The sequence below is a fragment of the Muscardinus avellanarius genome (genome assembly GCF_963383645.1).
Source record: "Muscardinus avellanarius genome assembly, chromosome: 6".
Taxonomy (NCBI): Eukaryota; Metazoa; Chordata; class Mammalia; order Rodentia; family Gliridae; genus Muscardinus; species Muscardinus avellanarius.
Window position 1 is genome coordinate 101298744 of NC_137791.1, and position 26183 is coordinate 101324926.

At 34.8% G+C, this 26183-nt stretch overlaps 1 pseudogene across 1 annotated transcript in view; it reads left to right on the forward strand.

Annotated features, from left to right (window-relative positions):
* Window positions 1-25620, forward strand: part of LOC308264123 (ATP synthase F(0) complex subunit B1, mitochondrial-like) — a 95738-nt pseudogene extending 70118 nt beyond the window's left edge. Inside the window, exons 4-5 of the transcript in view lie at window positions 24616-25112; window positions 25361-25620. The product of the transcript in view is annotated as an ATP synthase F(0) complex subunit B1, mitochondrial-like (transcript). The remainder of the gene's footprint in view (window positions 1-24615; window positions 25113-25360) is intronic.
* The last annotated feature ends 563 nt before the right edge of the window (window positions 25621-26183 follow it).

Sequence of the window (26183 nt, forward strand, 5' to 3'; positions counted from 1 at the left end):
AGTGGCCAAATAGGACATGTATTCCTCTGAGAAACCCCATACAACAGATTTTGATTTAATATCTGATTGAGACAACATACAGAGACGTTTCCAGACATGCCTTCCTATCTACACTATAAGAGAAGAGATGGACCAAGATGGAGGAGGCAGCTGCAGCAGCCAGTATTCGGGAGAAGCAAACAGAGCCAATCCAATCTACCTTGAACTTTTGAAGAAATCTCCCTGAAAGTAGACTGCACCTGCCCGACATGCTCAGGAACTCTGGACAAACATACTATGTAAGAAGAAGGTTTGGGGCATGTCAGATGGAGCCCCACATAGCCGGGTTGGCCCAGGAGACAAAAGCGCTCCTGGCCACCATGCTTCTCTGCACAGTGCTGGGGGACAGGCTGTGCTTGGAGCAGCGGAACCTGCTCTCCATGGTGAAGCTGTGGGCCGCTGCTTTTGGTCAGGAGATAGGACCCATTGCTGCTAGGTGCTTGGGCTCCCAACTTCTGCAGAAGACACATACCGCTCTCTTTTATTAAAAAAATATTAAAGAGAGAGGAAGATGAGGGTGGCTGCAGCTCCAGAGGTGACCATGGCCAGAGTGGTGTAGGTTGGCAGTGGCTGAATAGGACATGCTTCCCCTTGAGAAATCCTGGATAACAGGTTTTGGTCTAATGGCTGATTGGGACAACACATGGAGACATTTCTAGTCATGGCTTCCTATCTGAAATATAAGAGAGAGTGGAAAATGGTGGAATTAGAGGCAAGATGGCAGTATGATGTCCACCACAGCAATAAGTTATTTTTGGAGGGACATCTCAAAAGAGATCAGGACGTAGACTGCTCCTGCAGTACATGCACAGGAATTTTTAACAACATACTCTAGGAGACACCAAGAAGGCAGCGGCGGTGGCAGCAGCAGTGGCAGTGAGCAGTATTCAGGAAAGACAGATAGGTCCAATCCAAACCACCTTGAATTTTTGAAGAAATCTCTTTAAAAGTAGACTGCTCCTGCCCCACATGCTCAGAAACTCTGGACAACATAATATGTAAGAAAAAGTTTCACAGAGACAGACCAATATGGTGGCGACGGTGGCGACCAGTATTCAAGAGAAGCAGACAGATCCAATCCAATCCACCTTCAATTTTTGAAGAAATCTCCCTGAAAGTAGACTGCTCCTGCCACACATGTTCAGGAATTCTGGACAACATACTATGAAATAAAAATGTCCGGGGCAAGTCAGAGATAGCCCTGCCCATATGGCCAGGCCAGCTCACTGTGTCACGTGTTCTAGGAGATCTCGGTGCTCATGGCCTCCATGCTTCTCTGCGCTGTGCTTGGGGCAGAGATGTGCTTGGAGCAGTGGATCCTGCTCTCCATGGCGAGACTGTGGGCCTCCGCATTCACTGGGGAGATAAAATCCATTGTTGCTAGGGATTCAGGCTTCCAGCTTCTATAAAAGACACAGATGTTTTTTCCTACTAAAAAAAATATGGAAGGAAAAATGGGAACCTCTGTAGATATCTTGCCCATGGTGATGAGGACCAGAGCCTGCCATCTGGTGGGGCCAGGTCTGAAACCCTGTGGCCAGGAAGCACTAGAAGCTGCCGCTGCCTCACCTCATCTCTCAGCAGATTCCCAAATCCATGTCACCACTATTAAAAAAAAATTGATTGTGAGTGGATCATCTTGTCAAAGTTACTCACCTTCTGGCTTTCAAGATTTCAGTAAGTGGGAATAAGTATGGAAATTAAAAGAAGGACTTCCAAGGAAGACAGTGATTGATGGAGATGTAGAGAAATAGAAGCTCTAATACATGGTTGGTGGGACTGAAAGTTGGTGCAACCACTTTGGAAAACAGCATGGAAGATCCTCAGAAGAAGGAAAACAAACTTACCATATGATCCAGCAATACCACCTCTGGGTATCTACCAAAAAGAATAAAACCCAAAATATCAAACTAATGCATGAGCAACAATGTTCATAGCTGCACAGTTCACCATTGCCAAACTGTGGAACCAGCCAAGATGTCCTTCAACAGATGAGTGGATTTCAAAACTATGGGATATGTACACAATGGAATTTTGCCCAGCCAAAATTAAAATGCCATAAAATTATGGCATTTACAGTGAAATGTCACAAAAAATAAGAAATCAGATGCTTTTCCTAATGTGTGAAAACTAGGGAGAAATGGATAACAGGAGGAACTCTAGATGAAGAAGAGACCCTATAGAGGAGCAATGAAGGTGACCTATCTGAGAGGATGGGAAGGGGAAAGCGGGAAACTCTTTAAAGCACATGATGTACTTAAACATATCATAGTCAATAAGGAAACCAAGCATGGCAAGGAGGGAGGGGAGGAAAGGGGTTAGGGATTGGGTAAAGGCTGATTGGGTGATGTGTGCATGTATATCTCTACAAGATTTTTATCCCATTAAGATGTATGACTACAATGCACCAATAAAAATTTATTAAGCAAAAGAATCACAGGCAAGAACACTTTCTTCAACACTGCTTATATCTATCTTAGAAAAAGAACATTTATTAGTCATACTACAATTTTGAATTCACATTGAAGATTAGTCATTGTTCTTATCAAATCTGAAGATTAAGGGGGGAAGAAGGAAGGGATAAATATTTAACAATTCCATGCAGTTCAAGAGGGAGTGAGATTTGGGCCTGGTGGCACATGCCTATAATCCTAGTACATGGGAAACTGAACCAGGAAGATTGCAGGTTTGATACCAGCGTCAGCAACTGAGTAAGGCCTTCAACAATTTAGTGACACCCTATTTCAACATAAAATATTCTAAAGTGGACTGGGAGTATAGCTTGAAGTTAAAAGGTTCCTGGGTTCAATCACCATTACAAAAAGGCGAAAACAAAGAGGGAAAGTGAGTTCCAGCCTGCAGAAGCAATCCTAAATTAATACAAATCTATTTCATTTAATATCCCTTAATTTCAATCTTCTTAGTTTAAAGTGTGTCTAATAGCTAGAATATCTCTGGTCTACAGGGAGAATTGAATGAGAGAACAATTGTAAGGCTCCTGGTGCTTGTGGGGGTGCCCGATAAATATTAATTACTGACTTCCTAAGTGAAAATGCAGAACATGATAATTTAATCTAAGAATACATGGTCACATTAAATTATCCTTTATATGTATATATAAGTAGTATATCATCTGTAGTGGAACAATGTAAATAAACAACAGTGCATCTGTTAAAGAAAAAATGTTAAGTCACTAAATGATTGAAAGTTGTAATTCTGATGAAGCAATTTGTTTTTACTTGACTAGCTTATTACACTCGAAGGTCACTCATTATTCCTTAACAACCTCATCACTAATGAAAATGAAATTACAATGCAACATAGCTTCATAAAGTCACTAGATGATTTCCCAGTTTTTACACTGTGCAGGTTAATTACAAATGTTGTTTTGATTGAGAAATGTCTCTAATCCCAATCTTGCTATTCGTGACACAGTTAGCATTAACATGCAGAAATTTTACTTAACGTACAAGCCAGTGCCAATCTAGTCTCCATAAAATAGCTATTTGGTGTCACAAACAAATTGACAACTGTTTAGGAAATTGCTTGAAACTTTTAGATTGAAAATACAGAAAATTATGAGCAAAATAAAAATGATGTAGCAGTTGTTTATTTACAACTGAAAGTCTGTTGTCTATATGTTTTCTTCTAACCAATTATTTATATTTTTCTTTTCCAATTGTTTTTAAACCTCCCCTTTATTTATTTATTTTATTTATTTATTTTATTTATTTATTATTTATTTATTTGCAGTAGAAATTCAGCCTCTGATCTATACCCCAAGCCTTATTTTATTTTATCTTTTGAAACAGGGTCTCACTAAGTCATGGGGGGGCCTCAGTATATTGCTGAGGTTGGCTGAACACTTGTCATTCTTCTGTCTCAGCCTTACTCTTGCCATCTTTTAAAGCGTAAATGCAATACCTCCACTTTTGTCATATCTTCCAAAATTATATGTCATCCTTAAATTGAATCATGAAAGTAATCTTGCACTTCAGCAGAAGTAAATTCTCCCATGTTATGTTAATATTATTTCTTCTAGAGAACAATTAAAGTATTATGTCATATTATGGATGTTACAATCTAGGGTCCTCTTATGCATAACATTGCACTGTGGAGGTGTCTAGGATAGAGAATCACAAAGACAGAGCTAGTTCACAGTAGTATGGAACACTTATTTTCCTAGTGAATGAAGTCAACAGAATTCTTTCAGACAACAAGCAAACTATAATTCATTTTGAAGGAATATATTTTGATCCAAAAATATACAGACTGATAATATTGTAAATAAAAAACGTGAGGACTTTTTAAAAGTTATATATTTCATAGAATTCAAAGGGTGACTTCACTGAAAGAAAATCTTCAATGAATTTGTACTTTTTGGAGCAGAAAATGAGAAATTATTTTAGAAAAATTCGAAATATCTAACTTGTACAGATAAAAATACAGTTACAACTAAGGGAATTAGAGGATTTTGGCAAGATGGTTATGGCATACTACAAAGAATATCATAGGAAGAAATCAGTAAAGTAAAAGAGATGTCAAAGTTAGTACATTCAGGAATTAGGTATTCAAAAGATTTACTCTTTGTTTCAATGTATAAAACAAAACTGTCACATATATTTGAGCTGGAAGAGAGTTACATCATTGTTTTAATATTGTCTGAATTTTAATACAAGTTAATTACCTTTAAATGTTTATTATCTTTAAATTTCAATCTGAGTCTTATTTTTATATACTCTGATAGGAACAAAAACAGTTGTTGAACATGTAAAAATATTAGCTAAGTAAATTAAATTATATATTGTAGAGATAGCTTGATGAGAATACTTTATGATGAATATTATAAAATTATAAGGTAATACTTTGTGGTGAACCTTCTTAATATTTAATATAGAATACGACACATTATTAGCTATTAAAATAGTCTGAACTAGGGTGTAGAAAAAAGATAAACTCTTTTTAAAATCAGAAAACTTAGGGTTAAAGATGACATCTGTAATAAGAGCAATGTAAAAATTTAAGAAATGAATGGGAATTTTTTACTTTTTGTCTGGAAATTGTAAGAAATTGCCAATATTGATTTTATGACACATAGAGGCCGAACATGAACCTTTGTTTTTCAGATGGATGTCTTTATTGTGAGTATAACATTATATTAATTGTGATAAAAGAGTAAGAATTTCTGATTTTGTAATGCATGGTAGTTGGCCACCATTATTGATTCTCATCTTTAATATGAAGGATTCTTATTCTTTTGCTGGAACAAAAGAACCAACCCGAAAAGCATGTAGTTACCAGAATAATTATCAAAGAGCATATTTATAGCTATTTTGATCCAATCACAGATACCTAGTAAGGATCAAATGAAATCTTATAAGATTGCAAAACATAATCATGTAAGAAAATAAGTTTGAATTCAAAGCATATTCTAGAGGCACAGAATTTTGTTACTTATTACGGTATTTTCCTCCCTCTTTCACCTAAACTGAGGACCATAGATGATTTTAAAATCTATGGTGTATCTAAACAAGGTTTCAAACATTACTTTTTTCTAAGAACTTGAAAATGGAATAGGTGCCAAAAGTGTAACACAACATTAAATTAAGATAATGCCCTTCCATGTGTGGCAAATTTTAAGCATAAATCATCACTCTTAGTGATGTGCAAGAATTGACGAAAGTAAAATCGTCACTCTATCTACAAAACTGTAGGCTGCATCCATACAGAATTGTAAAGCTTAGTACTTGGACAAAAATAGCTTATCCATTCAAACAGCTCCTCAGGTTAGACCAACTATCAAATTTTCTGACTTTTCTCTAAATTGAAAAGTTGTGACTGAAATAAATGAACTAGCTAGTTTTTTTGACTTCCTGCAGTTACATCAATGTAGATGATAGCCAAAGAAATAGATTCTCTGTCCCTAAATGCCCACTTTTTTTCATGAGACACAATGTAAAGTAGAACTTACTGAATCAAATATGCACAGGATCCAACAAAGTTAGGTGAAAATTAGTGGATTATAACAACTGAAATGTTCAAAATTTATTCTGAATGAAAAATTGAACAAAAGCTCGAGATACTATAGCCACCCATTTTTATCTAATTGTTGCTATGCTGTAATACAGGCATACTATAACATATAAATTCAGAAAGAGGATTTCTGAATCTTCTAAGTATTTGAAAAAATTAAAAACCTCTGTTGATTGGCTAATCTCACTTAACATAATGTTCTTCAGATCTTTCCATTTTCTTGAAAATGATATAATTTTATTTTTCTTTATTGCTGAATAGAATTCCATTGTGTATATTTCCACTATTTTTTAATTTTTTCATCTCTTGATGGACACCTAGGTTGGTTCCATAGTTTGGCTATTGTAAAGTGTGCTGCTATGAACATGGATATGCATATATTACAATGTGAGTCTATAATGTACCAATAAAAGCACAAATTAAAAAACCTAGAATCTTGACTTTTATGTGAAACTAGTTTGTCTTAAAAATTGAGATACTAATTTAAATACTTTAAAGATAGAACTCAACATTTACATCCCCCTCTATATATATAGACTTATTTGCATAGGTGTATAAATATATATTCCTATTTGTATTGATATATAAGTATGTTTGTATGCATGCAATATATATGTTCTAATTTGCAATTGGGCCGTATTTATCCTAGACTTTATTGTCCCTTAAGTATAGTTTAATGTTTTCTTTCCTCTTCTTATTTTTTTACAAAAGAAATCATTGTTACCATTTTAGAACATTTGTATAAATACAATATGTAAATATGTATTAAGTAAATTAAGTATGTAAATGTATAGATAAATATAAATAATACTAAGTATATAAAATCACTAAATATATATATATATATATATATATATATATATATATATATATATATATATATATATAAACAGTGGTAGTGGAGAGAGCTAAGTACACTCAGCTAAATGAATTCAGAGTAATTTACCCTAATATTTCTTGTGTTTGCCAAGACCTTCCTCATATATTAAGCATGTATTACATACATGGCACTGCAGGAAGGAGCTGAAGAACACAGTTGTGTGTCAAAACAGGGAAGGGAGCACATAAAAATGCTGTTATCACACATGAGTGCTTGCATTTTAAAATTGCAAACAGGTGTTAAATGAATGAATGATCAGTATAACATAGAAGGTAGGAACTGTAGAGGGTTAAGAAGAAAAAGTAGATTTCAAATTTGAATCTTTTAAAATCTGATTGACAGGTATGGTGGCACACTCCTGTAATCTTAGTAATTGGGAGGCTGAGACAGAAGAATTACAGGATCTAGGCCAGCCTCAGCTTTACTAACTTAAAGAGAGCTTCAGCAACTTAGTAAAAACCTGTTCAAAAAATAAAAAAAGTGCTTTAGATGCAGAGCAAAATAAAGAATGTATTTAGGTTCAATCCCTAGTACCGATGTAAATAAATAAAAATTGATGATTTTCAAAACCTAATAAAAGATGTGTTTATAGGTTTAATGTGTCCTATGAGCCTTAATCAGAACAAATAAAAAATCCAAAAAACAGTAGTTAAAATTTTTCAAATTATCTATTTATAAAATTTAAAATAATTATATTTAAAAGAAAACCCATGCATAAATTTAAGATACTTTTCTATAAAGAAATAAAAATTTCAGATGATGATGGAAGTATATCATCAAAACAACTAAGAAAAATATCTCTCAAAACAGAGTTGCTTCATCAAGAAAACATACAAGAAAAAAATTGGGATTATCTGTCAGATTTGAAGATATGTAAACCCCTGTAGCAATCAATTTCACACCTAAGATCTATCCAAGAGTAGAAATGTGTACATAAGCGCAAAGGACATATACAATGTGCTCATTACAGTATAATTCTTATTAATCACAACTTGAAAATAATCCAGATGCCCATCAAAACTTGAATGGATAAGCATACTGTTGGATATTGATTAAAAAGGTATAAACTATTAAAATGAGCTACCTGTAGTTCCATATGAATAAAAGCAACTACTATATTCAAAATCAAATACAGAAGCATTGGATGAATTTCAAAGGAAATAATATGAAGCTAAGACAAAATGTACAATGTAAAAGTGTAAACAAATTTTATGAGCTAACATATATATTAATTTGATATAGACATGATCAAATATTAAGTGCTGCCCACCTAGAAGTTAAATTAAAACAAACATATAAAATATGTCAAGTATCTCAAGATGATAACAGTTATCTTTTGGTAGAATCCAGGACTTTGTGATTGGACAGTTATTCCGGGGAAGGCTCCTGGAGTATTTCCAATATTATATTTCTTGTACATTCATAAACATATCAAAATCAATCACTAAGTTAAACATGAGAAGGAGAGAGGGTAAAAGGAATGGAGTGGGAAGTGAGGAAGAACTGAGTGATGTGTGAATGTATGCCTGTACCATCTTGTACCCCATTAAGACATATGACTACAATGCACCAATAGAAAAAAGAAAAAAAAACATTTGTTAATTAATGCTAATTGTGTAATGACTTATTAAGCATTATATTTGTGATTAAAAACTTCCTTTCATATTCATACAGCTTTTTCATAGAAGAGAAAAATATTTTCTTCTATTAATTACATGCAACCTATCACATTTATTTAAAAAGAGTGGGTTACAAATAGTGTTTGGTGATCTAAAGAGAAAATAAAAATAATATTCTAACATTTTCAGTTTACAGATGAAGAAATTGTCACCCAGATGAGTTGTGACCTGGTCAAGGTCACATTGTAGTCACATATGAAGATGATCTATATGGATCCCTTGGAGCCCAGCAACCTTTGTAATGCAACATCTAAGAGTATAAGAAGAAATCTCTTTTCCTAAAAAAGGTTGACCTGAAAAAAAGATATTGAAGGTCAAATAATCTCTTTCTTCTTAGTCCAATTCCTGCCACTCAAAACAGAGAATTCTGCTTCAGAAGAAACAGAGTCAGAACCCTTGTGTTTCAAGAGGTCAGGCATGCTTTAAGTGTACCCCAACAAGTGACAGGATAGCTATCCTCTTCTGTAAGGAGAATAATGGTGAATGAATGTCAAAAATAGGCCATCCTTTACTTAGAGAGTGGTGTGGTAAAATACATTGAAAAAATATTAAAATATGAAATCATCATATGATAGAATGGTATAGTATCATTATAAAAACATGTGTTCTTTAGAATATTTAATGGTATTGAAAAAGTTAACATAATACTAAGACAGTGTAAAGTATGTAGCCTATAAGTAGCAATAAAATATCTATGAAAACCCATTATATACCTATAAAAACTACAGATTACTAATTTATTTTAGAAATACACTTTCATCTAGCTCTAGACCTCCATTTATCTATTTCACATATGTCCATCTGTGCTTTGTGAAATAGAGCTTGATGTTAAAAATTAGGAAGCTACTTTGAGAAAACTTAATACAATCTGTACTGATAGAGAATCCTATAGAAGACAAATGCTAATATAGAGGATATCTGTTTCACTATAACTTTTAGATTGTTTCTTGACTGGTCATTTAAAGATTTGGATTTAATACCTTAAAGAATTCAACATAAACTTAAATTCTGTCTGTTCCCCTTTAAGCTTGAGTGCACAGAAAAAAATGGCCACAATTATGCATTCTTCCCAGTACTAAATTTCATTCCAATGTGACTTTGCATCCCCTCCCATCAAGTATTAAGTACATTGCTTTATCCCTTGTGTTTTGGCTAGCATTTTGACTCTTTACTAATGGAATGTGGTAGAATTGAAGTTGTGCCAGTTCCAAATTTAGGCCCTGCTCTCATCTACTGTTTTCTTCTCCTAAGTACTTCCATGTGAGCAAGCCCAGGGTGATCTGCTGAATGATGAGGGGGATGTATCCCAATCCTCATTGTCACCCCAGCTGACAGCTCCCCAAAGTCCAAAAGAAGAGCTCCTTAACTGACATGCGCATCAAACCTCAAAAGCAGAAGGGAGCCCAACCACAACAGAACAACAGTCTGATGAGCCCAGACTAATTTGCTGAACCAGAGGATCATGAACTAAGTAAATAAACGGCTGTTATATAAGCCACCAAGTCGGGAAGGAATTTGTTATGTAACAGAAGCTGATTTATAGGATCCCCTTACACTTTTGTTTCCTCACCTACAAAATGAGATGAGCAATATTACTTATTACATAGGGGTCACTTGAAAATTAAATGAGAAAACATATTAATATGCAAGAAATAGGACTTGGCTCCCAGTGAGAACTAACAAGGTTAACTATAAAAGGATCATGACCAAAATTTTCCCAAGAAATAAGCTTCCCCAAAATAGTAGTTCCCCCAAGAATTGTTGACTTCAACTTACATCCTTACAGGTAATGTAAAGTTGAGCAAACTGCCTTTGTTTAAAAGGAGATAATGTCAGACTTTAGATGTATATTAAATATATGTTTATAACAAGCTCAGGCCTTTTGATAATAGCATTTGAAAGCAATGAATATAGTTTTATCAACGTTTTTAACCAGCACTTATTTATTGTGTGCTAAATGCCCTATAAAGCACTCTATTGTTGAATATCACTACTTATAATTATTTATGAATTTGATTATATGTCATAATTAAAATCTATATATGTCTACTAAAAGATAAAAACCCTTGATCTCAGAGGATTGGCCAGAATTATAAATTATGCATATAATTATTTTGAAATCATGGGAAGATATCTGTGGATGAAAAGATTCAATGAGAGAATAATAAATGGCCATGACTGTGTGTGTGTGTGTGTGTGTGTGTGTGTGTGTGTGTGTGTTACTGGAAATTGAACCTGAGGGGATTTTTTTCTCTGAGCTTCACCCCCCAATCCTTTTTATTTTGTATTGGAATAGGATCTCGCTAGCTTTCTGAGGGTCTCCCAAGTTGCTGAGACTCTACTTGAACTTGTGATCTTCCTGTCTCAGCTTCCCAAGTGTTGGAATTACAGGTATGCACCACCACATCCATGTTTTTTAAATAAGAGTGCTGATTTGTATCTAAATAAACATGAGAAGAATTGTCATGTTACTTCTATCTGCTTTATATCTACTCCTCTTCCAATACTATTTTCCCTATGGGGTTGGTACATGAACCCATCCATGGTACTCCATTCCCTCTTCCAAGGCTTGTTAAAATGGAAAAAAAAAAAATGACCAGTAAGATTAGTGTGAAAAATTCTGAATGATAGCAACAATTACCTTATCTTACCCTTTATCAGACTAATAACTCTTACATAAAACTGAGAATAAATTTTAATTTAGGAATTCAGGAATGGATTTTTTATTTTTTTTTACAGGATAAGAGCACTACATTTTCAAAAACATCAATGACTCACCATTGATATGCAAATGAATAACAGTTTCAAGTGAAAATGATCACTAAAAAAGAGCAAAAAAAATAAGTTAATTTTAATGCCTGCTTGCCCAATGACATCTCAGGAAACATTGAATGGTGTTTTGATCTGTTCCCCATAGTCAGAAATCTTGAATCTGGATATAAAAAGGCAGAAATGGGATCAACTTCTCTACTAGTAAATTTAAGGCCTGACTGGGAAAATAATTTTTTTTAATTTATTTTTTTGTTTTGGTTTGGTTTTTTGGTGGTACTGGGTTTCCTGGAAGCCCTTCTACCTCCTGGCTACACTCCCAGACCTATTTTTTATATTTTCTTAATTTGGAAACAGGGTCTCTTAAACCAGCGAGGCTGGCTCAGAACCAGCGCGATCCTCCTGTCTCCGCCTCCCAAGCACGGGGATTACAAGCGTGCGCCACCACGCCCGGCAGAATAATTGTTTTATCTCCCTACAACTTTGTTGATTTTAGAGACTGGAGTTCTTAAAAGAGAAATTTGTTTACCAAAGGGAACAACATTAGCTCTTTTGAATTTTGAGCTTAAATTTTCACTTGGCCACTTTTGACTTTTGTATCACTGAATCTGCAGTCAAATAAGAGAGTCATTCTTCTGGTTTGGGTGGTTAATCCTGATTAACAAGAAGAAATGGTGGCACATGCCTTTGATCCGAGTACCTAAAGGGCTGAGACAGGAGAATTTTAGGTTCAAAGCCAACCTCACCAATTTAACAAGGCCTTCAGCAACCTAGGAAGATCTTGTTTCAAAAACAAAAAAATACAAAATAGGGCTAAGGAAGTAACTGTGAGGTAGAATGCCCCTGAGTACTGACAAAAAAAAAAAAAAAAGTTGCTACCACATATGATGTAATAGAGGGGGCATATATAAAATTCAGAACTCCAAAGAACCACTTAGCATTCTTATATCCAGTGGTAAAGGTAATGAAAAGCCATAACAGTGCAATTTATACAGGATGACAAATGCCATACATACTTTGAAAGCTATCCTGGTAGAAAAAGAGCCATAATCAACTGAGGTACTATCTGAAACAAAGAAAATAATAGTCAAAGAAGTTCTAAATGTAAAACTACAGCTAAGTAACTGAAGAATGATAGTCACTCTGCATATTTTTATGCCATTATGTGTACATATTTGTAGATGTAAATTGATTTTTCTTTTCATACCTGTTTTCTATCGAGTTATGGTATGTTAATAATAGTTACATTAAGTACTTAAATTATAGTATTTTTAGAGAGTGAAGGATCTAGACAAGCAGTGAGCATAATCTGGAAGTGGACATGTGTCACGTGGGAGTTGCACTATGATAAGTATGAGTATGGCCTCGTTAATGTCTTTATTCGGAAGTTTAAAAATGAGTTAATTTCATTTATGAATGTGGAGTTGAACAAGAAGGTAGAAGGTGCTGCAGTGTCTGCTGACAAGACAGTATTGGCACAACCTTATTATAGGTTTCTCTGCAACAGGAAAGAAAAGTCAGGAATTGCCTTTCCCTAAAGCCTTTTCCCAATGATTTGAGGTTAGAGTTTTCAAATGAGAAGTGCTCATTTGAGACTTAAGGGCAAAGAAAGGAAAGGCCACGACGGCTAGAGGCAATGATGGCCAGACAGGGTGTCAGGTGTATTCTCAGCAGCTTCCTCAGGAGCTGTCACCTACTTGTTTTGCTGCTGCTGCTGCTGCTACTGACAAATAAAAAGCTGGTAGGGATTTTTCAGAGATTCTCTATAATTTCTGCACTTTTCTATAAAGCTCTGAAGAACTAATCCATTTCTTACTTTGTGCTAAGAAAATCACTGGTAGTTCCTTGTCTTCTGTTCCCCCTGCTTTCTCAGTTACCAGGTAAGCTCCTAATTCTCCACAATAATTTACATAATTCCTGGAATAAATAGAAAATTTTTTGCTTATTGAGTAATATATTCCCATTAAGGATACTTTCAAGAAGCTAATCATATTACTTTCAAAAGAACTGAGTGCAATGGAAGATGAAAAATACTGTTGTTTTTCAGGACATAGGCTCCCTATATTCCTGGCTATGAGCCAACTTAAAAGTCACGAGTTCTGTCACTAAAAAAGGAGAGGGTAGATTCCAGTGACAACAAGCAATTTCTGTCTCAAGTAAATAATCTTTTCTTTTAAATCTTTTTCTTGTTTTTAAAATTTTTATTTTGTTTTGTTTGGTTTGGTTTGGTCATCTCTTTTTTCTCATGATCTCCTTTAAGTTATTTTTTACGCACTATATTAGGGAGAACAAAACCTTAAAACTAAAGAAAATGACTACCTTATGACTATGAAAGAAATTTTCTAAATATTAGGCTCTGGCCGGGCATGGTGGCGCACGCTTGTAATCCCCGCGCTTGGGCAGCAGGGACAGAAGGATTGCGCAGGTTCAAAGCCAGCCGCGTGTGCTGGCTTAGAAGACCCTGTTTCTAAATTTAAAAAAATATAAAATAGGTCTGGGAGTGTAGCCCGGCGGTAGAAGGGCTTCCAGGAACCCCAGTACCACCAAAATAAAATAAATAAATAAATAAATAAATATTAAGCTCTGGATCCTAAATAGACTTTTTAGTTTGGTTTCTCTTATTTTATTCAAGATGCCTTTGTGAACATCATTAAATACAAACAAGAATTAAAATTACAGGAGACCCATTAAGCCAAGCAAGGGAGGGAGGGATGGGGAGGGAATGGGGTGGGAATTGGGTAGGGGTTAAATCAGTGATGTGTACATGTATGTACACACAAGATTTCTACCCCAATATGATGTATGAATACAATGCACCAATAAAAAATTTTAAAAAATAAAAATAATAAAAAATAAGAAAAAAATTACAGAAGACCTTTCTGAGCCTCTCTTTTCTCAGCTATTAAATAGAAGTGATGATGCTTTCCCTGTTTATTTGGCAAGGTTATTTTAGTGATAAAATGAGACAATTGATATACAAAGTATTTTGGGACTGACAAAAGTCTTATGCAGATGTAAATGATTAAAATTAGAATCACTTTAGAAACTATACCAAAATGCTCTATTGGCTCATTTTAAAAAATGTTCTTTTCTCAGGAGAAAAGATCTATACATGGCCCTGGCAAGTGCCCTGAAATGGATAAAGTCATCTTTCTTTTAAAATGTGTCCTGACATCTTTAAGTAACCCAGAGCAAAGAGGTCAGCTGAGTCATATTCCCACAACAAGATGACCCTCACAAGTGGGTTTTTTGCCACGAGCAATGTGCTTGTGAATTTTAACATTCACGGTCAGTGCTTATAGGCTGACAGCTGGGATTTAAAGTACATGTAGCTAAATTATAAGAGCAGCTGAAAAAGCACAAGCCATCTGCTGCAGGTGTGCACTAAAATACCCTCAAATTCATCAAAAGCATGTTGACACCCATTAACAAAACATTTAGCAGTGCAATTCCCCTTGGGGTGTCTTATTTGGGGTTAGGTACAAAATATATCAGTAGGCTTTATGCTTCTTCATAGAAAACAGTCAGTGTCCTTCACCAAGCATATTCTGACAGAGTGTTGTTCACATGGCAACATCTATCAGACCCCATGAAAGCTGGTGACCTGGCACATCTTGGCTTTGCACCTCATCTGTCAGCACTGGACATTTATTGAATAGGCGCTGGCAGTGCAGACGAAATTTTATCTGTCTCATTATAATCCATTGAATTGACTTAATCAGCCACAAAAATAGCCAGAGTGCACAATAGGCCCTGGACTCAAATTTCCACAAAGCTTAAGTTGACACTTGCAGTTGAATTTTTCTCTACTTATGTGCACGTTTCTATTTCATGGGATTGTGCTATTTGGACTACCATAATGTGTCTCCTGTGTTCATGCTGTGCAACCAAGTCTCCAGTGTGTTCTATTTGTCTAAACTTTTAAGAATACTATGTTAATATAATGAATAGTATCAAGAAGACATTTTAATTATTTTATGGGAAAGTCGTTGGATTAAACCATTTTATAACAAGCTGTAAATGGTTTTCCATAAATTATTATATTGTCATAAAATATGTATATTAGGGTTCTCCAGAGAAACAGAATCAACAGTGTTAATGCATATGCTTACACATATATGCGTGTATCTGTTTGTCCATTTGTCCAAAAGTAGATTTATTATGAGATTTTGACTTATGACTATAGAAGCAGAGAAATACCATGATCTCTTCTCTTCAGGCTGGAGTCCAAGGCTAGTTCAAAAGCTTGAGATACAGTCAATTGTATAGATTCCAGTCCAAGCCTAAGGGCATGAGATTCAGAAACACAGGAGGCAGAAGATCAATGCCAAGATCAACTAGTCAACCAGTCAGGCAGGCAGGGAGAGGGAATTTACTCTTCCTCTGTTTTTCTATTCTGTTCAGGCCCTCAGTGGATTTAGATGATGCCTGCCCACTTTGGGGAGAACCATCTGCTTTACTCTGTCCACCAATTCAAATGCTAATCTCTTCCACAAACAACCAAAGGCACTCGGAAATAATGTTTAACCAACTATCTGGGCCCAGTCAAGTTGACTCAAAATTACCCATCACAAGATGCTCTGTAATTAAGAGGCTTCTATGTCCACCATGGCCCAATATGTATTCTTTAAGCTAATGATTAAATTAAAGGGGTTTGATACAAGTGAAAATCTTATCTCCTAATATGCTATAGATGTTAAATCAATGTGAAATGCTGCAAGACCTATTTAAAACTTTTAGCATGCTAATCATAAACACATAAATAAAACTCTCCATTTGACATTCTTATTTTCTGTTATCTTGTCTCCACCTCAAATTTTACCCTGGTTAGTAGAACTCAACTCGAGATATGATGGAAAAGATGCCTTATCATTAATTATAAAACAGGGGGATGATTTTTCTGAAACATTTTTCTTTGATTCTGTTTTGACCACAATACCTTTATCAGTGTGGTGTATCCACGTGAAAAGAGAAGCAGTAGTGCTCTGCGTTTCCTTTGCCACGCTTATTCAAACTCTCTAGAATTAGTAAAATAATTGAGTCATTTGTGCAAATAAACTTTTTATCAAAGGATCTGTAGAAGTTCTGGCTTGACAAATCTCAAGGGAAAAACAAAAACAAAAGCAAAAGAAAAACATTTCTTGTTAAAAGTGTTGAGTCTCCACAGTTTTGGGACTGGCTGTCCTGAAAGAGCCATTCTCTCTCTCTCTCTTCTCTCTCTCTTCTCTCTCCTCTCCTCTCCTCCCCTACCCCCCTCTCTCTTTTATAGTACCAAGGATTGAACTCAGGAGCATTCTACCTCCAAGCTACATCCCCAGCCCTACTTTTTATTCTTTATTTTGAAACAGGGTCTCACTACGTTGCAGATAGCCTCACTAAGTACTGAGGCTGGCCTCAAACCCAGATCCTCCTGTCTCAGCTTCCCAAGTACTGGGATTCCAGCATGAGCACCACACCTGACACATTCTTCTCTTTTGTTTTCCATCATAGGCAGGTTTAGATGCTGAATATTCTACATAACAATGGCCAAGATATGAAACATTCTTTAAATTTATTTTGTGTTGCTGAGATCATAAACTTGAATTCTATTTATATATATTGAAATATATATATATGTGTATATATATATACATATATGGTACTGGGGTTCCTGGAAGCCCTTCTACCTCCGGGCTACACTCCCCGACCTATTTTTACATTTTTATTTGGAAACAGGGTCTCCTAAGCCAGCGCACACGGCTGGCTTCGAACCTGCGCAATCCTCCTGTCTCTGCCTCCCAAGAGCGGGGATTACAAGCAAGCGCCACCACGCCCGGCATAATATTTGTTTTAATACATGGGATATTTTTATAAAATCAATGGAATCTTTTCATATTTAATTTGTTTCCTTTGGTTATGCATAAATGCATAAGGATAAAAAATATTTCATAGAGTTTAGAAAAATTGAATAAGTTTAATAATATTTGGATCTAAGCTAGATACAAGAAGTCTTTTCTATATTTTAGGGCCTTATCTAAAATTTCAAAATATGGGGATAAAAAAATATTATCATTTGGCTTGTGATCACACTTAGTGAAATCTGTAAATGAGGCTGGGGTGAGGAAGACTTTTTCTTTTTTTTTGGTGGTATTGGGGGTGGAACCCAGAGGCTTTCTTCTTCCAGGCTATACTCCCTGACCTATTTTATATTTTATTTGAAAACAGGGTATCACTAAGTTGCTGAGAACCTACTAAGTAACTAAGGCTGGCTTCCAACCTGTGTGATCCTCCTGTCTCAGCCTCCCAAGCACGGGGATTACAAGTGTGCACCAACACGCCTGGCGAGAAATTCATTTTATACCTTTGGATTTACTCTGTTTTAATACAGTATATTGTATATTCTCATAAGTCTTTTTATAAATTATAAATTATGTTAATAAAGGATTCTTCATTGTTATTACATTCATTGAATTCTTATTATGTGCCAGAAGCTATGTCAATTTAATTGCATCTTTTATATTAATCTACACATTTGTTGTTCTCAATATTTTGCACTTATGTTAGTTCTGTTTCTGATTTTCAAAGAATTTGAGTTGTCTCATTAGGCTATTTATTTGGTAATTTTCTGTTCTTCTTATGTGAACAGTCAGTGCTATGAATTTTATCTTTTTTTTAAATTTTGCCTTGAAAGTGTTCCAGAGATTTGATACATTGTCTCTATTTTCATTTGTTTATAGGAATTTCTTTTTCTCTTATTTCTCCTATGACTATTCCTCATTCAGAAGTGCGGTGTTCAGTCTCCATGTAGTAATGAAGTTATTCTGAGTCTTATTATAGTTGATTTCTAGTATCATTCCATCATGGTCTGAAAAGATACAGAGGGTTAGGTCACATTTTTTGAATTTGCTAGTGCTTGCTTTGTGGACCAGGATAGGTCTATTTTGGAGAAGGTTTCATGAGCAGCTGAAAAGAAGGTGTGTTCAGCTATAGTTGGATAGAATATTGTGTATGTGTCTAGTAGGTCCATTTGGTTTATGGTGTTCCTTAGGTCTGAAGCATCTTTATTAATCTTTGTCTAGAAATTTTGTCTAATAGTGTGATAGGAGTATTGAAATCTCTTTATATTATCTATTTAGATCTATGTGAGACTTAATTTCCTGAAGAGTTTGTTTTATAAAAGTGGTTGGACCCATATTCACAGCATAAATATTGACTACATTTATATCCAATTGTTGGATTGTTTCTCTTCTGCTTGTCATGGAAGATTTTTATTTCCTCTTTGTATTTGATAAATACATTCACTAGGCAGCGTCATAGTAATAAAAACAGCATGGTATTAGCCAAAAGCAGACTCATAGACCAATGGAGCCAAATAGAAGATTCAGAATCAAATCCATACACTTACAGTCAATTGATATTTGACAAAGGGGCCAAAAATATTCAGAGAAAAAAGGATAGCCTTTTCAACAAATGGTTCTGGAAAAACTGGTTATTGATATGCAGAAAATGGAAATAAACTTCACTTTCTCACTCTGATAATCAACTCAAGATAGGTCAAAAAGACCTGGAACACAGACTAGAGACCTTGCAATTACTTGAAGAGGGCATAGATCCAACACTCCAACATATAGGCACAGGTAAAAACTTCTTCAACAAGGTACAAAAAATTAAAAAGAGGATTGATATGTGGTATTGCATTAATTTGAAATGTTTCTATGCAGCAAAAGAACCAGTGAAGGAGACCTCTACACAATAGAAGATTTTTGCCAGCTACTCCTCTAATAGAATACTAATATCTAGAATATATGAAGAACTCAAGAAACTCACTGCCAAAAATACCCAAATAACCCAATCAAAATGGGCAAGAAAATTAAATAGACACTTCATAAAAGAGGAAATACAAATAGTCAATAAAGCATCAAAAAATGTTCAACATCTGTAGAAATCAGAGAGATGCAAATCAAAACTACCCTGAGATTTCACCTAACCCCATATAATGATAATAATTAATAACACAATAACAACTGCTGACAAGGATGTGGAGAAGTGTGAACTCATGCATTTGTGGGATGCAAATTAGTACAACTACTTTGAAAAACAGTATGGAGGATCTTCAGAAAACTGAGAAAGAACTTACTGTATGATCCAACTATACCACTTCTGAGTATTTATCCAAAAGAATGGAAACCAAATTACCATAGTAATTCATGCATACCTATTTTTATAGTTGCACAATTCACAATTACCATACTATAGAACCAGGCAAGATGTTCATTAGCAGATGAATGGATTACAAAACTATGGGGTATGTACACAATGGAATTTTATTTTTGTGGTGCTGGGGATTGAACCCAGGTTTTATAATGAAGAAAATATAGTCACAAGAAATCAGTCAACATTCTGCAGTAATAATAAAAAATACCCTATGAGGAATAATTGATATAATCTTTTTATGCTATCTGATCCTTTTATAAAATCAAAATGTAAAAGTTGTTTCTGAGCTTGACATTTTATTCTATTTAAATATGGAATGAAGCCAGGTATGGTGGCACACGTTATAATCCCAGTACTTTGGAGGCTAAGACAGGAGGATCTCAGGTTTGCCCCACCAGACTCAGCTACTTAGGCCCTCTGAAACTTAGTGAAACCCTGTTCCAAAATAGAGACTAAAAGAACAGGACTAGGGGTATAACTTGAAGGTAGACTGCCCCTGAGTTCAATCCCCAGTACTGCAAAAAAGATAAATAAGTAAATAAATACATAAATAATAAAAAACAATAAATTTGAAATTATAAAAATGGACATTTTATAAATATAATGCAAATGCTCGACATGTTTTCTTCTCTTGTAGAAAATATTTCTGCTTTTAGTGCTATTTCTTTGTGTACTGCTTATAAACATAGCTATTCACCTAGATATAATATTAGCTTTGGATATCCATCAAACTTCTGATTTTATTATCAGGAAAGATGTTTTCTATAAACAAAGAATAAATTTTGCCTTAGTTAAACTGAAGATGAATGACAAACAACTTGTATAAAGTATTGGTTACCCAGATACTATGTAGGTGCACATTTACACTTGATCTTAGCCAAAAGGCTGAGAAGCGATAGGAACACATTTAAATAAAATTTGAATAATTGTGCAAATTTTCCAAGTCTTGCTCATGAATGTGATTGGTTTGAATGTTCTGGGCCATTTCAGACAAAATCAAGAATGTTTCAAACACCATTAGTGGCAATTAACTAAAGAAGCACTTCATACAAATGTATTTATGATTATCTAGACTCTCAGTACTTTTATGGGCAAAAAGAACCAATCTGAGATTAAGTATAGCCTACAATCTCACCCTTAAATATCAATTCTAATATAAAATAGCTTATGGTTCATTAGTTTTACCTTGTCAAAGTCAATGAAATTGTATTTCTTCGAGTAAAGCAAAAATCAGTGTTCTACAAAAGAGAGTTTCATATTTTTAAAGTGATAAAGTCATTTTTTAAGGTAATGGAGCTCATTTGTGGTAATAATGGAATGAAAGACATCATTTGATTGTAACAGCATGTTCTTCCTACAATTCTACAATGCATTTTAGATATGTTATTAATAGAATATAAAGTGCTCAAAATAATTTAAATGAAGAATGAGATTATTTTTAAAGCCAGGAGTAAGGCATTCTATTTTGGAATTATAGGGCAATCCAATTTAAGTACAGTAGGTTTATTCTCTCTGATTATTTTCTCTGTGTCTATTTCTGTTCCTCGTATAGCTGCCTGGCTTTCTATGTGTATTGGTAGAAAGAATAAGGTAAGAAACACTTCTAATTTTTGTATTGAAATAAGTAGCTTTTCTTAAGAACAATAATATATTTTCAGTGTTCTATATTTTATTCTTTAAAAGAATCAATGTAATCATCCTTTAATTTGTCAATTACATTTTCATATTTCTTCTTAAATGTGATTTGTTGTCACATATTACTAGCGTATGCTATAATTTTATTTTTTGAATGCTTACTATTTATTTAATATTCTTGAAGTGTTTTAAGTTAGAATCTCCATTATTAGTTGGATTTTGCATTATAAAGGCCTAAGGAGATAATATAATAATAGATAAATGGCCTTGTAAGAAGAAAAGTTAACTTAGAACTCTAGTTCAGGGTTCTCATTTTTTCAATGTAGAAACTGATATGTAGGATTTTTCCAACTAAAAGTGTATTAGCCATGTTTTTAAAAAGAGGATACTATTAAATAATGATGATTACTGCTACTCTTAGAGAATATCATTTCAAGATGATTTAAAACTGATTTTGTGCTAGGTTAGGAACAAATATTTCTTGGAGAAGAAAAAGTATAGAAAGAGATTATGGACCAGTGGATATATAGAATGATTAACTGGTATAATGAATGTATTCTATGGTTTTGATGTTAAATTTCCCCAACGGCCCATGTCTTGGTCTTCAGGGTGGTAGTATCTGTGGTAATCAGGATCTTATGGGAAGTCCTTAAGTCATTGAGGGTGTAGCCACAAAGTGATCATGGGATGTCACCCAATCCTTCTTTGTTTCCAGGCCTATGATGTAAATGATTTGCTGACACATTCCCAACATAATGTGTCACCTTCACCAGAATGGAAAGCATGTGATGCCACCTGATCTTGGATGGAATGGAACTTCCAGAACCATAACCCAATGTAAATATCTTCTCTTTGTAAGTTAATCGTCTCACGTCTTTACATTATAATATTGGACAGCCAATTAATACACCATACTTTTATATTAAATAATATAAATATAAATAATATAAATATTTCAATGCTATAACTAATCTTTATATTCATTTAAATCTGGCAAATTTGGGCACTGAGTATCTTAACTATGGAACCAGCCAGGATGTCCACCAAAAGATGAATTGATTAAAAAACTATGGAATATGAACACAATGGAATTTAACTCAGCTATAAGGAAGAACTAGGGTGTATTCATTTCGGGTCACCCCCTATGCCATTTTGGCATGGGGATGTACTTCTATTTTCTGTATTTTTATCTTTCTAATAAACTTCTTTAAATCTTAAAAAAAGGGAAGAACTAAGTTATGTCATTTGCAGGGAAATCAATGGAACTAGAGAATATTATGCTAACTGAGATTAGTCAGTCACAAAAAGGAAAATATCAGATGTTCTCCTTAATATACAGACACTAGGGAGAAAAAGAATCATAGAAGGAGAAAAACACCATAGATGAGCAAATAAGACGACATAACTGAGGGAGATGCTAGGGAAAGAGGAAAATTCCCTAATAAAAATGATGTACATTGATAAACATATCAAAATCAATCACTAAACCAAACATGAGAAGAAGGGGGAGAGGGAATGGCATGGAAAGTGAGGAAGGGCTAAATGAGTGATGGGTGCATGTATGCCTCTACCATCTTCTATCCCATTAAGATGTCTGACTACAATGCAACAATAAAGAAATTAAAATAAAATCACTAAAATTTGGCCTTTATATATCTGTAAAGCCTGATCAATGTTTCTTTTTAAAGGAAGAAAACAGGACTTTATTGGATTCATAAGGCTCTCTTTCTAAAATTTGCCGGCCATAACTTTGTTCAGGAAAGCTCAGCAAGTGCAAGATTTTTCCTATAGAAGTTTATTACTACATCATGCCAAATAGGGCCTTGAGCTATAAGAGCCATATGCCATAAGCTCCGGCATTGCCCTGTGACTTTTGTTTTATATCACCTTATCATTTTAACTTACAATATCAAGCAATAACTTAAGAGCAAATTTAGAAAACCTAGAAAACATTCATTCTTCCACTTAAATGATCTTCTATTTTGCCTTCCAGCCTTTTTTCACCTACCTATTTTGTATGGCCCTAAAAATAAGGTATATATTAGTTAAATCTATATCCTGTCATCTGATAACTATAAAAAGAACTGACATGAGATAATCCTGCAGTTATTTATTAAAGTACCTCAATTTATCTTAGTTAATGCCTTGACCTTTATAAATGTATGATTTATCTGTATACCCAAGAAACATAAAAGTATTTTCTCATTCTCTAAGAAGTAGATTGGTATCAGTCTTTGTTTTTCTCCCACCCTAGTCAGCAATATGAAGACTTTAATTTCCTTTGCAAGCTTTTAAAAGAATGTTGTCTAATCTTTAGTCCTGAGACCTACATTCTAAGACATGAATATGATAATATTTTACAGTACACAAATACATTTGAACATAAACATAGAGGACTTTTAGAAGTTGCAACATTTAGTACAGACTGTTCTGCCACACTTGCCCAGAAAAATAATGGTGACCCTTCTAAAAAGGAGATTAGAGTAGAAATATCAAACAAGTCTACTGTTCTCTTTTCTTCATTTGAACATTTTTGTTATTTTACTGACATCAATAAAGCCATACAGAAACACTCCAGTTCTAAAAACACAAAGGAAAAAAAATCTAACAAAAAGAATGGTACACTTAGGCAACTGTGGTTTCCAAAGTGGTATTTATCACATTTCATGGAAAAAAAAATGTGATCGGCATTTATTTCTTACATAAGAACCGTTTTCTTCACAAATAAGTCTATGAATAGGTTAGTAACAGTATGTGTTTTAGCTTTAATTTTTATCCATAAGTACTTACATTCTACACCTCCCTAATATATAAAAATTATTATTTTATTTTCCAATTTGCAACCCTTGTATTCATACATTTAAGTAGCCATTCATTTAACAAATAATTATTGAATGACTTCTATATGGCAGACACTATTCTAGGCAACTGGTGCATAGTGGTAAACAAAGATTTCTGCATTTGTAAAGCTTTCTTTTGAATAGGAAAGACAGAATATAAACAATAAAACTAATAAATATAGATTATAATAAAAGGTGCATGCTACGTAAAAATGAATAAAAAAGAGTAAGGACAGTCAGGAATGCTTGGAAGGACGGTTTGGGACATTAATTTTGTGTGTGCATGTGTGGTGCTGGTGACTGAACCCAGGGACATTCTACCTCCAAGCTAGGCTCCCAGCCCGATGTTTTTATTCTTTATTTTGAAACAGGGTCTCACTAAGTTGCAGAAGCCCTCACTAAGTAGCTGAGGCTTGCTGTGAAAGTGGATCCTCCTGTCTCAGCCTCACAAGTACTGGGATTACAAACAGGCACCACTATGCCCATCAGAATCTCTGCTCTGGGTCTCCAGGATACTGAGACCGCTGCCTAGACCTTTTCTGGCCAGGCTGTTCCAGTGGTACTTTCTGCTGCTGCCACAGTGGCCCCCTGTCTGAAGAGTTCAGCCCTCCTAGCACCAGGGTTATTACAGGCAACAAGGATCTTTTACAAAGGGCAACCAGAAAGAACTTGCCCGTAAACCACCTCTGCCTGAATATGGAAGGAAAGTACATCACGGGCTGATCCCTGAAAAATTCTTCTAGTTTCTCTTTTTTAAAACTGGTGTAACAGGACCCTACATGCTTGGAATCTGACTTTTTTGTATTTTCTGTTTAAAGAAATATAGGTGATTACCCTAGAGACCTTTTCGAGCATATCAATACTAGGGTTAATTATTTATGTAACTAAAAAACATGGTGCCTCTATTGTAGACTTCATTGATAAACTCAATGAGCAAAAATTGTCCAACTACAAGAGGTAAAGCAGGCATCCATCAAACAAATTCAGGGTGCAATTGAAATGGAAAAGTCACAGCATGCCTTGGTTCAGAAGCACCACTACCTTTTTTTTTTTTTTTTTTTTTTTTTTTGGCAGGTCTGGGGATGAAATCCAGGGGCATTTGACTTCCAAGCTACACCCCTTGCCCTATTTCTTATTCTTTATATTGAAACCATTTTCACCGAGTTACAGAGGGCCTCACTAAGTAGCTGAGGCTGTCCGCGAACTGCTATCTTCCGGTCTCAGTCTCCCGAATGCTGGGATTACAAGTGTGTGCCACCACGCCCGGCTACCCCTACCTTATTGATGTCCAGAGAAATAACATTACTATGGGCTTGGAGGTTACTTGTCTGGAATGGCTAAATGGAGTGTATACAGAGGTAAAGAATCGCCTGGACTGTTATAACTTTGTGCAGAATATAATGCATTGAAAGAAACAGAACTACATGATATACTGGGTGGAAAAACATGGGGTGCACAGCATCTCTGCACAGCAAGAAAAGGGAAAATTGCCAAGTGCACCTCAGAGCTAAAGCTTCTGGCAAAGAAGGCTCAAGCTCAGCTGGTTATGTAAATGTGTTTATCACAATTGAGACAACTAAACACAGTCGATTCAGTGAAAACTGATGACAAAATCTTTATGTATTGCTGTCTCCTGACATAACAGTTTACCTTTTCTAAAAAAGAAGTTTGAGTTTTATTTAGTGAGAGAGCTAAATCTATTGGCCAGGCATATGTTTCTTGACCTTATTCTGCATTTTGGGTTGCCTGATGATCACTTGAATAAGCAATTATCTTTTCCTACAACTTGTTGCCTAAAGATTACCAAATTATAGTTCAAATTCACAGTTAATTCCATCATCTTGCATTAAAGTGATTATTAAAAGTATTATTCGTGTAGTTTCTAGGTAGAAAAGGCAATTATAACAAAGGCTCCAGAATGAGTGTCAGACTATCAGGAAACAGTAAGCAAAGCAAGAGAAGAGTAGGAAGAGTCACAGCCAGGTCCCAGAGGCCTGACCACATTGGACTGTACAGGCCATCATAAAGAGATTTCTTTTGTTCTCAGGAATTGGAACCAGTGCAGAATTGTCAGATTTATAAAACAAAAAGGTCAAATGATAAATAGAAATTTCA